The sequence below is a fragment of the Tamandua tetradactyla genome, chromosome 25, assembly GCF_023851605.1.
Source record: "Tamandua tetradactyla isolate mTamTet1 chromosome 25, mTamTet1.pri, whole genome shotgun sequence".
NCBI classification, from domain to species: domain Eukaryota; kingdom Metazoa; phylum Chordata; class Mammalia; order Pilosa; family Myrmecophagidae; genus Tamandua; species Tamandua tetradactyla.
The window spans coordinates 1,709,114-1,722,457 of record NC_135351.1 but is presented as its reverse complement, the minus strand read 5'-3'; the positions used below and the strand labels follow the sequence as shown (position 1 = coordinate 1,722,457).

Genomic DNA, 13,344 nt, shown 5'->3' with positions numbered 1-13,344 from the left:
TGGCTATCCTGGGGTTTGAATTTAACATCCTATTTTTATAACAATCTTGTTTGATTTGACCAACTTAACTTCACTAGCATACTATTGAAGAGCACAAACTGTTCTTATACTCCTCCACGCCCCCCCACTTTATGTCACAAATTACATATTTATACATTGTGAATCCAAAGCCACTTTTTTGTTCTTTAAAACATTTTGTCATGAAATATAAATATATATAACAAAAAGCAATAAATTACTAAGTACATAGTAACAAGTGATTATAGAACAGATTTCAGAGTTTATTACAGTTCCTCATTTTCCTTCTAGCTGCTCCAAGACACTGGCGACTAAGAGAAATATCAACATGATTCAGCAGCCATACTCAGTTATTAAATCCTATCATCTCTGTTATAACTCCTCCTTTTTTTTTCTTTTTTGTAAAAAATAACATCTACACAAAACAGTAAGTCTCAAAGTGCATCACAACAATTAGTTGTAGAACAGATTTCAGAGTTTGGTGTAGGTTACAATTCCACAATTTTAGGTTTTTACTTCTAGCTGCTCTAAGATACTGGAGACTAAAAGAAATAATTGATATTAAGATTCAGCATTCATATTCATTTGTTAAACCCTACCTTCTCTGTATAACTCCACCATCATCTTTGATCTTTCTCCCACTCTTTAGGGGTATTTGGGCTATGCCCATTCTAGCTTTTTCACGTGGGAAGGGGCTGTCCATATTATGGGATGGGGTGTGGAACTAACTGATGTTCTGGAGATGTTGACGACTCTGCATTTCAGGACTTACCTGGTCCAGGGACTCATCTGGAGGTTGTAGGTTTCTGGAAAATTACCCTAGTGCATGGAACTTTGTAGAATCTTATATAATGCTCTCAACATTCTTTAGGATTGGCAGAAATGGTATTGGTTGGGGTTTGGCAAGTTATGGTAGTTAGCAATATCTAACTGAAGCATGCATAAGTGTGACCTCCAGAGTAGCCCCTCGACTCTATTTGAACTCTTTCATCCACTGATACCTCATTTGTTACATTTCTTTTCCTCCTTTTGGTCAGGATGGCATTGTTGGTCCCACAATGCCAGGGCCAGTCTCATCCCTGGGAGTCATCCCATGCTGCCAGGGAGGCTTTCACTCCTGAATGTTATGCCCCATGTAGCGGAGAGGGTAATGATTTCACTTGCAGAATTGGGTTTTAAGAGAGAGGCCACATCTGAGCAACAAAAGAGGTCTTCCAGAAGTTGCTATTAGGCATACCTATAGGGAGGTTAAGCTTCTCCGCTACTGCATAAACTTCACAAGAGCAAACCTCAAGATCAAGGGCTTGCAAAGCTGTATTTTATGCATTTGCCTTTTACATCCTGAAAGAAGTAATAAGTGGAATCACAAACCCAAAAACTGAAAAAAAAAAAATGGCACTGGCATTTATATTTACCCATGTCATTATCTTTACTGGAAATCATGAAGAAATATTCATGTGGCTTCAGTCAGTTGTTTAGCATCCTTTCCTTTCAACCAGCAAAACTTCCTATAGCATTTCTTGTAAGGCCAGTCTATGTGGTGACAAACTCCCTCAGCTTTTGTTTATCTGGGAATGTTTAATCCCTCCCTCATATTTGAGAGACAGTTTTGGGGATATTGAATTCTTGATTTAGCAGTTTTTTGCTATCAGCACTTTAAAGATGCTGTCCCACTGCCTTTCCTTCATGGTTTCTGATGAGAAATTGGCACTTGATTTTATTTAGGCTCCCTTGTACGTGACACGTTGCTTCTCTCATGGTTTTCAGAATTCTTTATCTTTGGCATTTAACAGTTTGATTATAACACGGCACAATGTGGGTCTATTTGAGTCTTCCTGTTTGGAGTTTGTTGAGTGTCTTGGATTTATATATTCATGTCTTTTGGTAAATTTTGGAAATTTTCAGCCATATTTCTTTCAGTATTCTCTCTGCCCCTTTCTCACTTTCTTCTCTTTCTGAGACTCCTACAATATATATATTGTTATACTTGATGGCGTCCCACAGGTTCCTCAGGCTGTCTTCGCTTTCCTTCATTCCTTCTTCCTCCTTTCTCTCGTCCTGGCTGATTTCGTTTATCTTATCATCAAGTTTACTGGTTCTTTCTTCTGCCAGCTCCAATCTGCTATTGGACTCCTCTAGAGGAGTTACATTTGTTACTGTGGTCCTCAGCTCTGTTTGGTTCTTTTTCATAATCCCCATCTCTCTATTGATATTTTCTTTGTGTTCATTTGTCATTTTCCTAATTTTCTTTAGTTTCTTTGTCCATGTTTCCAAACATTTGTTTGGAACGTCCTAAGCCTGATCCTCCTCATTAATAGTTTCTTAATGCTGTCATCTTCTCCTTTGCCTGACCTCCTGTTTCTTCATATGTTCTGTAATCTTTTGTTGAAATTTGGACAGTTTGATATTTTAATGTGTTATCACTGGAATTTACTGAGGTGTTTGTTTCTATGTCCAGTTAGTGTTTTGATAAAAAAGAAATTTGATTAATAGGATAAAAAGAAATAGCTTTCCAGTCTTTGAAATTGACCTGTGCGAGTACTCTACTTCAGGGCATTTATCCCTACAATCGGTTTAGAGAATAACTCCAGGCCAAAGCATAGGGACCTCCCTGGTCCATTCTGTACAGCCCTCTTGTCTTGAGCATGTGCATTTGGCCCTAGAAGTCCCCCCATTTACACATTTTCAAACGTCTTCCCTTCATAGTTTCCTCACAGTCCTGACACTGCATCGCATGTTCTACTGCCAGCAATCAGGCAGCCCCAGGCAGCCACTTGACTCTTTCCCCACAGTAGTATAGGAGAACTCTGTGAGCCACTGCTGCAGGTGGGACAGCAAGGGCCTCAGGCCACCACCAGACAGATGGGGCCAAACATACGTGTTCTCAGAGATTGTACGAGGGTTACACTGCTCACTCGAGAACTGGGTCTAGAGATCTGCGCTTGGGAGTGCAGCCCAGCTCCACACCAAGCTGGTGAGGTGTTGGGGAGGCCCAGCCAGGGCACCAGGAGATCCTACCCCTGTTAAGTGGCCTTTGTCTGATTAGTCACTGCCCTGTTACTGCAGTGGCTTTAATTGCTTTGTAGAGCTTTGAGGAAGATGTTTCTGCTAATTCTTGCAGTTTGTTCAGGGAAGGAGCCTGAAGCTTCTTACCTGCCCAGCTGAATCAGGGCAGGGCTTCATAATCATTTTTTTTTTTTAATTCCACCTTTACCAGAGGTTCCTGTATCACAAATTCTTGAACCTTTTGGTTCAAGATTTTGTAATGTAAACTGTTTTGTATCCCTTTTTTTTGGGTCAGATTGCCAATTTAGGATGTAATTTTTTAGAGCTAGTGAATCAGTTTCAGTAATGTAATGTAATGTAATATGTGCAATATGTAATATCCGTTACAGCTTCAAACTTTTGAGACTGTTATTTCCTCTCTCCCATTCTTATTCTCCTTGTGGATTTATGCCACACGTGTGCACACACACAAACACATATACATAGGATAGCTGTACTGTCATCTTAATAGGTTTTCATTGAGCCAAGGTTAATATGTGGTTTCAGTTTACCATCTATAACTGAAAGTTCAGATTAATTTTGTTTTATTTGATCATAGCACCAAACTGTTTACATGTGTTTCTTATTCAGAAGATGTGATTGTTTACTACCACTTTAAACACCGGAAGGAATATTAGTGGACAGAGACCTTCTACTCTGATGTCCGTACTTCCCATCCCTTAGTGCTAAAGGTACCAAATCAAGCTTAATGTGAGGAAAATGTCTTTTATTCCATAATTAGAAACAAGATTTAGAATACACTAATGAAGATTCTTGCCAAAAACTCAAACTTGAGTGTCTAGATCTATTTCACATTTTTAGGAAATAGAGAATAGAAGAACATATTAATGAACAATCAGCAAAATCAGTATTGCAAGAAACTAATGCAAACAACTCATGTCTTCAATAAAGAAATTGCAGAAGAAAATTAAAAAGTAAAAGAAAGACCAGAAGGAACCCTATATAATGAAAGATTTCAGAGATTTATCAACCAATTGCAGTGTATGGGTGTTAATTGGATCTTGAATCAAACCAACAAAACTCTTTTTTCAATTAAGCAAGTGGAAAGTTTTAATTACTGGATAGTAATACTTGATTATTGTTATTTTTTTAGATGTGATAATTGTCTTGTGGTTATGATTTTCTTTAAGTCATTATCTTTAAACTCTATCAATGACATAAAATGATGGGATTTGCTGCAAAGTATCCTGGGGGGATTAAGTGGTGGCAGGCCGTAGGGTGTCTGGGGAGTGGGTAGAATATAGACAAAATAAGAGTGGCCGTTAATTGGTCATTGTTGAGTCAGGGTTACAAAGCTTCATTATACTGTACTCTCCACTTTTGTTATATTTGTAATTTTCCATAATAAAAGTTTCAAAAATGAAAAACATACAAATGTAGCTACTGAGTAATCCAGCTCATTTATACCAAAGTACAATCAATTGAATAAGTGAGGATGACTAATATCAAACCTTTTCTTGTTTGGAAAAAGAAAACTGGAGAACCAGAGAGCATGAGATACCTTCAAAGGCAAAGGGATACATTAAGTACCAACTGGGTTTGTCTGCATGTTATGCTGGAACAAAAATGCTGTATGGGATACAGGATATTGGTTAAGGGTGAGTGCTCATAGATCATGTCATGAAATCATAGCTGCAGTCCTGTTGTAACATAAATAAGGTGGGTTATGGTTGCTGCTATGACAACAGGTACAATCCTAGCAGATAAAGCATTTGTTACCTTCCAGATTGTTGCCAAATTATGTTATCTTTTTTCAAAGGAGATAAGTTTACATAGAAAAAAAGATAATTCCTTTTTAATTATTCACAACTAGATATATTAGTATTTGAAAGGATAATTACAATAAAGTAAAGCTTAATATTTCAAAAGGTATGAGTTCTTAAAACAAATATGATACTATTATAAGGAGTTAATAGTAGAGGTGTATATGGGGGGAAGTACCTATTGCAAACTCTGGACTATAGTTAATGGTATTATTTAATATTATTTTATCAACAGTAACAAATGTAATACACCATAAGAGTTATGGTAGGATTTGGGCTTTCTATTTTAATTTTATTTCTTTTTTGGAGTAATGAAAATGTTCTAAAGTTGATCATGGGGATGTATGCACCTCTATGAGATGATACTGGAAGCCAGTGATTGTATACTTCAAATGGTTTGTATGGTGTGTGAATATATCTCAATAAAATTGCATTTTTAAAAAGTTATGAGTCCTAATTCCCCTAATCACTATGTAAACTCCTATCAGACTGACACTCATATTCTCTGGCCATAGTAAAAAAGCAACTACCAGAAGCACTGAAGTGTGAACATAGGCAGGCATCATCCACAGAGTATAGGAGGTGTATGTGGAATGATTTCCCATTTTTGCAGCTTTCAACCTGGGACCATGTACAGTTGACACAGTGCATAGGGTAGCAGAAGCACTGATGGAAAAACTGCATTCCTTCTGGTATCGAGAAGGAGATTATTTCCAGGAAAATCACAGCCACTGAAGAGAGAGGGGGAATTATCTAAAAAGAAAAACAGAAAAGACATCTCCACATTCTTCATGCCCAAATCTTTTGTTGACCCCTGAATACTGGGTCATGAAGTACATTCAGAGCATTTCAACTAAAGACAAAGGTTTGAACTACTTCAAGGCACTACTTCAATAAACTGAGTTTGCCATTTAAGTCTAACTAAAATAATTGCCTGTTAACCCAAATGTAATAAAACAAGATTCAGAATCTTCACAACTTATAATTCAAAATGTCTAGGATAAAGTCCAAAATTACCTGATATAAAGAACAGAGAAAACAGAACACATCTTCAGGAAAATAGAAAATCAACTGAAGCCAATCCCAAAATGATCGAGGTGTTGGAATTGTAGACAAGGACTTTAATGCCCCTAAATTAGCCACAATGAAGTAAAAGAAAATATATTAGTTATAAATGAACGAATAGGAAATCTCAGCAGAGAAATAGAATAAAATGAAAAGTCTAAAACTAAAAATATAATTTCTGAAGTAAAAAGTTTACTGAATGGAGTGGGCCATGGTGGCTCAGCAGATAGAGTTCTCGCCTGCCATGCCAGAGACCTGGGTTCCTTTCCCGGTGCCTGCCCATGCAAAAAAAAAAAAAAAGGTGTTTACTGGATGGACTTAAATAGCACATGGTGATGACAGAGGGGAGAGTAAGTGAATTTGAAGCTAGGTCAATGAACATTATCCAATGTGAAGAAGAAATATGAAAATGTTGGGAAAAAGTGAACATACATTTATACCTACTAGATATAACCAGATCATCTAATGTGTGATTTGAGTCCTAGAAAGAGAACAAGAGAAAATCAGGCAGAAAATAATATCTGAAGAAATAATGGCTGATAATTTTCCAAATTTAATGAAAGACATAAATTTACAGATTCAAGATCCTCAATGAACAGTACAAAGGATAAACACAAAGAAGATCACCCTTAGATGAACTGAAGCCAATTATTAAGGGCAAATCTAGGAAGCAAAAATTTAAGGGGAACAACATTAGGATAAGCTCCTGACTTGACATCAGAAGATACAGAGTTCAGAAAAATAAAGTCACCATCTCTAGTGATATAAGAAGGAAAAAATGTCAACCCAGAATTCTATATCAAGTGAAAGTATTCCTTGAAAATGAAGACAAAAATAAACATTTTCAGATCAAAGAAACAGGGGCCTATAAGGTTGCAGCAATTCTACATTTACATGAAATGGTAATATATTAGCTGCAAGTGAACTGTGAAAAGTTAAGGATATATGTTGTAATTCCCAGAACAACCACTAAGACAGTAATGTGGAGAGGTATAGCTAAAAAGCCAATAAAAATTATAGTTGAATTTTAATATTCAAATAATTTTTGGAAGGTGTAAAAAGAAGAGAAAATAGAGGGATTAGATAGAAAAAAAATAAAAGAATGGTATACCTAAATGTGGCCATATCAATGAAATCAAACATTAATGAGTTAAACACTCCAATTAAAAGCCAGAGGCTGTAAGAATGGATAAAAACATAGGGTCAAATCTTCATAACCTGAGATTTGGCATTGGATTCTTAGATGTGACACCTAAAAGCAGAAGCAACAAAGGAAGCAATAGATAAATTTGATTTCATCAAAATTCAAACTTCTGAACATTGAATGTAATAAATTATCAAAAAAGTGAAAAGGCAGCCTACAGAATGGGAGAAGATAGTTGCAAACCATATATCAGATAGAGATTTAATATCCAGAATTATAAAGAGCTTTTACAACAATAACAAAAGTTTTAAAACAGGCAGAGAACTTGAATAGACCTTTCTCCAATGAATATATTCAAATGGCCAATAAACACATGAAAAGATGCTTAGCATCCGTGTCAATTTGAAACGTATGTACCCCAGAAAAGCCATGTGCTTTAATCTTGATTCAATAGTGACACAAGAAGGGTGGCATCTTTTTTATTAAGTTGTTTCCATGGAAGATGTGACCCATCCAGTTGTGGGTAGGGCCCTTTGATGAGGTGGTTTCCATGGAGATGTGTCTCCACTCGTTCAAGGTGGTTTGCTCACTGGAGTCCTTTAAGAGGGAACCATTTGGAAAAAGTTTCAGAGCTGACACAGACAAGAGACCTTTGGAGATGCAGAAGAAAAATGCCCCCCACAGAAGCCTTTTGAAATGAGAAGTCAACAAAGAAAGCTAGCAGACATCCCAGCGCCTTCCCAGCTGACAGAGAAACCACCAACATCATTGGCCCTTTCTTGAATCAAGGTATCTGTCCCTGGATGCCTTAGTTTAGACATTTTTGTGCCCTTAGAGTTGTAAACTTGTAACTTAACAAATTCCCTTTATAAAAGCCAACCCATTTCTGGCAGCATTAACAAACTAAAACAGCATCATTAGCCATTAGGGAAATACAAATCAAAACCACAGTGAAATATCCACAAGGATAACTTTTTTTAAAAAAAAAAAGGAAAATAAGTGTTGGAGAGGAGGCAGAGAAATGGGACCTCTAGTGCATTGTTGATGGGAATGTAAAATGGTACAGCCACTGTGGAAAGCAATACGGTGTTTCCTCAAAAAATTGAATATCAAATTACCATTTGACCACTCAATCCCACTGTATTAGCTAGGGTTCTTTAGAAAAACAGAATCAGCAGGAGATGTCTGTAAATATAAAAATTATAAAAACGTCTCACACAACCATGGGGATATAAGAGTCCAAGATCTGCAGGGCAGGCCACAAGCTAACAGCTCCGATGAAGGTCCTCAATGAACTCTCAGGAAACAATGGCTGTCTGAAGCAGGAAGAGCAATTGTTTCTTCTGAATCCTCCTTCAAAGCCTTCTGGTGATTAGATTAAGCATCACTCATTGCAGAAGACACTCCCCAAATGCAAGCAGCTGTGGATGCAGCAAATGTGGTCACAATTGAAGTCCATGAAATGTCCTCCCAGCAACAGACAGGCCAGCACTTGCCCAACCAGATAACCAGCCACCACCACCTGGCCAAGTTGACACATGAACCTGACCATGACAGTTCACCCCTTGTCAACTTGGCAGCTGTACACATCCCCTTCACCCATACTTAATCTCTAAATAAAAATAACAGACACATTCTTTCCTTGCCTAATACTCAACTGTCCTGTGTGTAACTGGAAACACATTAAATCTCTCGAAGACAGGGCGCAAGTCCTTAGGCAATATCCATTCTTCTATTTGATATCCTACAACTTAAATACTATAACATGAACAAAACAGCTTATGTCATATGATAAAGGGGATAAAATTAAAAAGAAAATGAAAATATTTGATTTATGTGTAAATGCATACTAATTACAAAGCAAGAAAGAAATATTTATACCATTACTATCCTCGTTTCTGTTACTGATCACATGGTTGTAGTTCATATTTATCACTACCTTCTTCCACTACCCATTCCATGTTCCCTTTACCCTCAGCAAGCACTTCAGCTGGCTGTGTTTCTTTGCCTGGTGGGATGGCCTAAACCTTCATTCCTGAAGTTTCAGAACCATTGGTAATCCTGCCTGGATTGGGTTCTTGCAGTTTTCCATTGATTTTAACCACAGGCCATGGTAATACTAAGATACGCCCTAGGGGATCTCCTATATTCCTGGAAAACTCTTCTTTACCTCCATTGTGTAGCTGCAGTTCTATTTCCCCCTGATAGTCAGGGTCAATCACCCCAGCCAGTAAAGTAATCCTCTTCTTTGGCTTGTTGATCCAGGGGCATGAGTAGCCCAAAGTGACCAGGTGGCAGTCTTAGATTCCAGTTCAATGGAATTACTGTTTCTCCTGGTGGACGCACTCCCTCTTCTGGAAGTAAAACCTTTAGGCCAGCAGAGCTCAAGGTTGCAGGCACAGGAAGTGAAAAATTTCCTAGTGGATCACCAGGGGTAATAATGAGTTGTGCTAACCCTATTTCCACCCCTTAGTCCCTGGACCCATGGATCCTGCCTATGGGAGAAACAGCGCCATGCAGTGGACACTGATTCAGAGCATATACAGCCTCCGGGAGAACATCATTCCAGCCCTGAAAGGTATTGCCACCTAGTTGTCACTGTAATTGAGTTTTCAAAAGGACATTCCACTGTTCTATCAATCCAGCTGCTTCTGGGTGATGAGAAACATGGTAAGACCAGAGAATCCTGGTGGGCCACGGTGGCTCAGTGGCAGAGTTCTCACCTGCCATGCCGGAGACCCAGGTTCGTTTCCCAGTGCCTGCCTGTTCTAGTTTGCTAGCTGCTGGAATGCAATATACCAGAAACAGAATGACTTTTAAAAAGGGGGATTTAATAAGTTGCTAGTTTACAGTTCTAAGGCCAAGAAATTGTCCCAATTAAAACAAGTCTGTAGAAATGTCCAATCTACAGCATCCAGGGAAAGATACCCTGATTCAAGAAGGCCAATGAAGTTCAGTGTTTCTTTATCAAGTGGAAGGGTACATGGTGAACACGCTGTCATCTGCTAGCTTTCTCTCCTGGCTTCCTGTTTCATGAAGCTCCCCGGGAGGTAGAGCTTCCTTCTTCATCTCCAAAGGTCGCTGGCTCATGGACTCTGCTCCGTGGTGCTGCAGCATTCTCTGCTCTCTCTTTCATTCTCCAAAATGCTTCCTCTTTTATAGGACTCCAGAAACTTATCAAGACCCACCCACATGGGTGGAGACATGTCATCACCTAATCCAGCTTAACAACCACTCTTGATTAAATCACATCTTCAGAGAGATGCTCTGATTACAGTTTAAAACATACAGTATTGAACAAGGGATTATTCTGCCTTTATGAAATGGGATTTAGATTGAAACATGGCTTTTCTAGGGGACATACATCCTTTCAAACCACCACACTGAGAACCCCATGAGCTTGTGCCCATTCCTGTACTTCATTTGCTGTGAAGTGATTTCCTTGATCAGAAACAATGCTGTGCAGAATACCATGACAATGGATAAGGCATTCCATAAATCCACAGATTGTAGTTTTGGCAGAAGCATTGCATGTAGGGAAAGCAAACCCATATCTACAGTATGTGTCTATTCCAGTTAGAACAAATCATTGCCCCTTCCATGATGAAAGTGGTCCAATGCAATCAACCTGCCACCATGTAGCTGGCTGGTCACCTCGTGGAATGGTGCCATATCGGGGACTGAGTGTGGGTCTCTGCTGCTGGCAGATTGGGCACTCAGCAGTGGCTGTGGCCAGTTCAGCCTTGGTGAGTGGAAGTCCATGTTGCTGAGCCCGTGCATAACCTCCATCCCTACCACCATGACCACTTTGTTCATGAGCCCATTGGGCAATGACAGGAGTTGCTAGGGAAAGAGGCTGACTGGTATCCACAGAACGGGTCATGTTATCCACTTGATTATTGAAACCTTCCTCTGCTGAAGTCACCCCCTGGTGCACATTCACGTGGGACACCAATATCTTCATGTTTTTAGCCCACTCAGAAAGGTCTATCCACAATTCTCTTCCCCAGACCTCTTTGTCACTAATCTTCCAATCATGCTTTTTCCAAGTCCCTGACCATCCAGCTAAACCATTAGCAACAGCTCATGAGTCATTGTACAAATGCACCTCTGGCCAGTTTTCCTTCCAAGCAAAATTAACAACCAGGTGCACTACTTGAAGTTCTGTCCACGGGGAGGATTTCCCCTCACCACTGTCCTTCAGGGACATCCTGGGAAGGGGTTGTAGTGCTGCAGCTGTCCATTTACAAGTGGTATCTGCACATCATGCAGAACAATGTGTAACCAGGCCCAAGTTTTCTCTTCCTCAGTCAACTCACTGTCAGGAACTCCCCAAGAGGCCCTAGCTCTGGGCTGGGAAAGAGAAGGTAATGTGGCAGGAGTGGAGACCATGGGCAATTGGGCCACTTCTTCATGTAACTTACTTGTGCCTTCAGGACCTGCTCTGGCTCTATCTCGTATATACCATTTCCATTTTACAGTAGAGTGCTGCTGTGCAGGCCCAACTTTATGGCTTGTTGGGTCAGACAGCACCCAGCTCATGATAGGCAACTCAGGTGTCATGGTAACTTGGTGTCCCATGGTTAAGCATTCTGTCTCTACTAAGTCCCAGTAGCAGGCCAAAAGCTGTTTCTCAAAAAGAGAGTAGTTATCTGCAGCAGATTGTAAGGCTTTGCTCCAAAATCCTAAGGGTCTGTGTTGTGATTCTCCTATAGGGGCCTGCCAGAAGCGCCAGACAGCATCTCTATTTGCCACTGACACTTCCAGCACCATTGGATCTGCTGGATCATACGGCCCACGTGGCAGAACAGCTTGTACAGCAGCCTGGACATGTTGCAGAGCCTCCTCTTGTTCAGGTCCCCATTCCAAATTAGCAGCTTTTCTGGTTACTCGATAAATGGGCCAGAGTAGCACACCCAAAGGAGGAATATGTTGTCACCAAAATCCAAAGAGACCAACTAGGCATTGTGCCTCTTTTTAACATGGGCAGACACCAGGAATCGAACCCGGGTCCTCGGGCATGGCAGGCAAGCATTCTTACTTGTTGAGCCACCGTGGCCCACCCTGTGCCTCTTTTTTGGTCATAAGAGGGGCCAGATGCAGCAACTTCTCCTTCACCTTAGAAGGGATATCTCAACATGCCCCACACCACTGGACACCTAGAAATTTCACTGATGTGGAAGGCCCCTGTATTTTTATTGGATTTATCTCCCATCCTCTGACATGCAAATGCCTTACCAGTAAGTCTAGAGTAGTTGCTACTTCTTGCTCACTAGGTCCAATCAACATGATATCATCAATATAATGGACCAGTGTGATGTCTAGTGGGAGGGAGAAACGATCAAGGTCCCTGTGGACAAGATTATGACACAGAGTTGGAGACTTTATATACTCCTGAGGTAGGAGAGTGAAAGTATACTGCTGGCCTTGTCAGCTGAATGAAATTTTCTGGTGGTCCTGACTAACCACTATTGAGAAAAAAGCACTGGCCAGATCAATAACTGCATACCAGGTACCAGGGGATGTATTGATTTGCTCAAGCAATGATACCGTATCTGGGACAGCAGCTGCAGTTGGAGTTACCACCTGGTTGAGTTTATGATAATCCACTATCATCCTCCAAGATCCATCTGTTTTCTGCACGGGCCAAATAGGAGAGTTGAATGGGGATGTGGTGGGAATCACCACCCTGCATCCTTAAGAATGGTAGTAATCTCTGCAATCCCTCCAGGAATCTGGTATTGCTTGTGTCATATTATTTTGCTAAGTAGGGGCAGTTCTAGTGGCTTCCACTTTGCCTTTCCTACCATAATAGCCCTCACTGCACGAGTTAGAGAGCCAATGTGGGGATTCTGCCAGTTGCTCAGTATGTCTATACCAATTATACATTCCGGAACTGGAGAAATCACTACAGAATGGGCCCAAGACCCCACTAGACCCACTGTGAGATGGACCTGAGCTAAAACTCCATCAATCACCTGATTTGTATAAGCCCCCACTCTGACTGGTGGACCACAGTGATGTGTTGGGTCTCCTGGAATTAATGTCACTTCTGAACCAGTGTCTAACAATCCCCAAAATACCTGATCATTTCCTTTTCCCCAGTGCACAGTTACCCTGGTAAAAGGCATAGGTCTCCTTGTGGAAGGCTTGGAGGAAGATTAACAATATAAATTTGGGGCAGTGCAACAGGGTTCTCCCCCAAAGGGACCTGGCCTCCCCTTCATTCAAGGGGCTCTGGGTCTGTAAACTGTCTCAAGTTTGGAAATTGATTAAGGGGCTGTGATT

General features: G+C 40.2%; 1 pseudogene; it reads right to left on the bottom strand.

Moving 5' to 3' along the window:
- Positions 1-13,344, bottom strand: part of LOC143668746 (proteasome subunit alpha type-6 pseudogene) — a 46,713-nt pseudogene that overhangs the window by 1,210 nt on the left and 32,159 nt on the right.